This window comes from Lucilia cuprina, chromosome 3, assembly GCF_022045245.1.
Source record: "Lucilia cuprina isolate Lc7/37 chromosome 3, ASM2204524v1, whole genome shotgun sequence".
NCBI lineage: Eukaryota > Metazoa > Arthropoda > Insecta > Diptera > Calliphoridae > Lucilia > Lucilia cuprina.
This window is the reverse complement of record NC_060951.1, coordinates 63,870,343-63,873,632: the sequence shown is the minus strand read 5'-3', so window position 1 is coordinate 63,873,632 and position 3,290 is coordinate 63,870,343. Positions and strand designations below refer to the sequence as shown.

The following is a 3,290-nucleotide window of genomic DNA, read 5'->3' as shown; positions in this document are numbered from 1 at the left end:
TGTGAAATCAGAAATTTGACTTCGATCACAGATAGTAGATCGTGGTCAAATATAAGAGCAAATACCACGGGCAATATTTTACTACAAAGAATAGTGAAATGTTGAAACATTAAATTAGACCTTGATCTAGGATATTTTTTTTTTAATTTTATATCTAGAAAACTAAGTTTCTTAACATTGGTCATGTAGCTTCTAATATTTACAAAGTCCAAAGACTATTCGTAAGTCCGTCTGAATGTACTTCATATCTTGCATTAATCAATTAAACTTATATATCTCTACAAAATAACATAGTTTACTGCTCCAGGTGAGGCTCGAACTCACAACCCCGGCATTGCTCACAAAGTTACTGATTATAAGTACCGTGCGCTAACCAATTGCGCCACTGGAGCGCATAATGCAAATTTGTCCGTCACATAGTTTTGCAAAAAAGGATGCATTTTAAACTTTTCTTAACAAAACAACGATCAAACTTTTTTAGAATAGGCGATTTTATATATGGTTGTTAAAATTAAATATCGAAAAACGTCAGATTTCTGATGAAATTATTCTTATAATTATCCAGAAATATGTTTTTAAATTAGCTATATTTCGTAATAATGTATGTATATATGTATGTATAAATGATTCCTTATACTGACACAGCTGCATAAAATCCCCTGTTTTATTTAATTTCAATTATTTTCGAAACTTTTACTATATTCTTTAGTAGTTTTTATTATTTATTTTTTTTTACCCACTTTAAGATAAATCTCGACAATAAACCCTGTTCATAATTAATATTAACTGACATATTCGATCCAACTCTTACAAGCCATACATTAATTATAAACAATGACAATGTATTGTTTAAATAAAGGTAAAATCCCTTTAATAAATACATATTTTCTCTGGCTTTAATTAATAAATTTTAAATCTTGGGATAATAATACTGATAAAAAAAACGAATCAGCAACAACAACTTCAAATGACAAATAAACTGCAGGCACACGAACAGAGTTAATTTGTCGCATTAATGTATAAAAACCAAATTGATAAGGCGGGCAACAGTAACAACAACAGCAACAACAATTGCAAATAAAACATTATGTGGTTAGAGGGCGAGGGAGGTTAAATAAAGGTGGGCGTTTATTGTTTATTAATTTTGCTACAAGTGTTTAAAAAACAGTAGATATCTACTTTTATGTTTTATATGTATTTTTGTTGTTTAAGCGAGGTTGGTTTATTAAGGTAGTGTTGTTGTAAACTTGCGTTCTAAATTTACTTACCAAGAACCAAAATAAATGCATTTTGTAGTAAAAGTTTATGAAAAGCTTTTGACAAGCTTAATGCCAGCGCTCCAGTGGCGCAATTGGTTAGCGCACGGTACTTATAATCAGTAACTTGTGAGCAATGCCGGGGTTGTGAGTTCGAGCCTCACCTGGAGCAGCGGTAATAATTTTTTTCATTAATAGTTTAATTTAGAAGTTTTCATTTTAGAATTATATTTACATAAAAAAATTAAAATTACGACCTGTAGCGAGCGATCAAGGTTTACATTGACGACATACGGTCAATCATACGGACATAGCTAAATCGACTCAAAAAGTGCTTCTGATCTGATTGATGCTGTAACAAAAATTGATTGTCTTAATTAAATCAACAAATCATTAATATCATTTCAAGAAAATCCAATTTAATTCGACATATTTTAAAAAACAACCCACGCATAACTATCCGGTCTAATGTGGTATTGGTGGGTAGTGTTTAATATCTCCATCTTCATTTCCATAAAAAGGATATTAAATATAAATAAAGGATATGAACAACAAGCCTTCGGATACGTAAATGTAACGAAAAATCCAACAATAGCAACAAATGCTGACCACTACGCAAATAAACAAGAAATTCTGTTAAAAAATATATAATTTTTTTTTGTATGGATTATGATTACAAAAATAACAGCAACAACAAAAGAAATAAAGAGATTTAAAACTTTAATCAGGCTATAAAAGTTTATTATTAAGTATAAAATTATATATTTCATTTGTTATAGTTGTTGCTGTTGTTGGTTATTGGTTGTTGCCAAACAACAGCAACAACATGAATTACTTTTTATAAACACGCACGTACACACACACAGTTACGGACAACTACAAGTACAACAATAATCATCAATAAGAATTACAAGTTGTTCAACTGCTGCATTAACAACGGCGGCAACCAAACCTTGTGGTTAAACAATGCAAACGCCCACTATCACTAGACATCATGAGATGATGATGATGTTGTTGTTATATCCATAAAATACAAAAAATATAAATGCATGCTGCAGGTTATTGTTGTCAGTATGATGTTGATGTTGACGATGACGATGATATTGTTGTTGTTATTGTTGATGGCTGTTATTATTATTTCGACTGTTGTGTTTGGCTGCTAATGACTTAATAAATCATCGTTCTCGCCAATTGTGCCAATTGAATGAGTAAAACAGATGTGTTGCTCTGGCAACCGATAACCCAAAAACCATCATCATCGCCATCATCATCACTACTATCACCGCTGTACACACGCACACACGCACAGCAAATCAGTATTAAAATGTAGTGGCAGTAGCAGAATTATCATCATTGATATGAAACATAAAAATCTGCGAAAAAAAACTGTTTCACTGTTGTATATATGCTAAATACAACAATCTGCAACATACATTACGAAAGTCTGACAATGATGCTGGCTGTACAACAACTACTACGTACGTACTATACAACAGCAAATAAAGTCCACTATAAAATCGGCGCCGAAAACATAATTCAATAAAAATCCGCAAATTCCTTTAATCCTCAATATTCATTAAAACGCGCCCGAAAAATATAAAAACAAACAATATTCCAATGAACGATGAACAGTGGGGCATAAAAATCGATTTGTATTGGTTAAAGATACATTATTAATGGAAAACTTACTTTAATCTTATCACAAAATGTTGTTGGTTTCCATGCGACTTGATTTGAAAATATTGTCTACATTTACTAATTGTTAGCTGATCTTAAGATGTTAATTGTTAACATCTAACTTATTTTGAAGATTGAATGACTATACATCGTATTCCTGGAATGTTTAATGATGTATTTATTGTTAAAACATTTCTCTTAGACCTTAGTAGTTCTTAATAAAACCTATAATGTTTATTTTTTTGCTGCTCACTGTTCATGAACTTGCATTAATCCTTATACGCATATTGGCAGTGATTGCATGTAGTTTTTGATACGCTTTCACAGCCAACGACGTCAATTAAAACCACTTATACA

At 31.1% G+C, this 3,290-nt stretch overlaps 2 non-coding genes across 2 annotated transcripts; one reads left to right on the top strand and one right to left on the bottom strand.

Moving 5' to 3' along the window:
- Positions 1-299: 299 nt before the first annotated feature.
- Positions 300-392, bottom strand: Trnai-uau. Its single transcript is given in 2 exon segments — positions 300-335; positions 355-392. It is a non-coding gene; the product is annotated as a tRNA-Ile (tRNA).
- Positions 393-1,336: 944 nt separating this feature from the next.
- Trnai-uau lies at positions 1,337-1,428 on the top strand. Its single transcript is given in 2 exon segments — positions 1,337-1,374; positions 1,393-1,428. It is a non-coding gene; the product is annotated as a tRNA-Ile (tRNA).
- Positions 1,429-3,290: the final 1,862 nt, after the last annotated feature.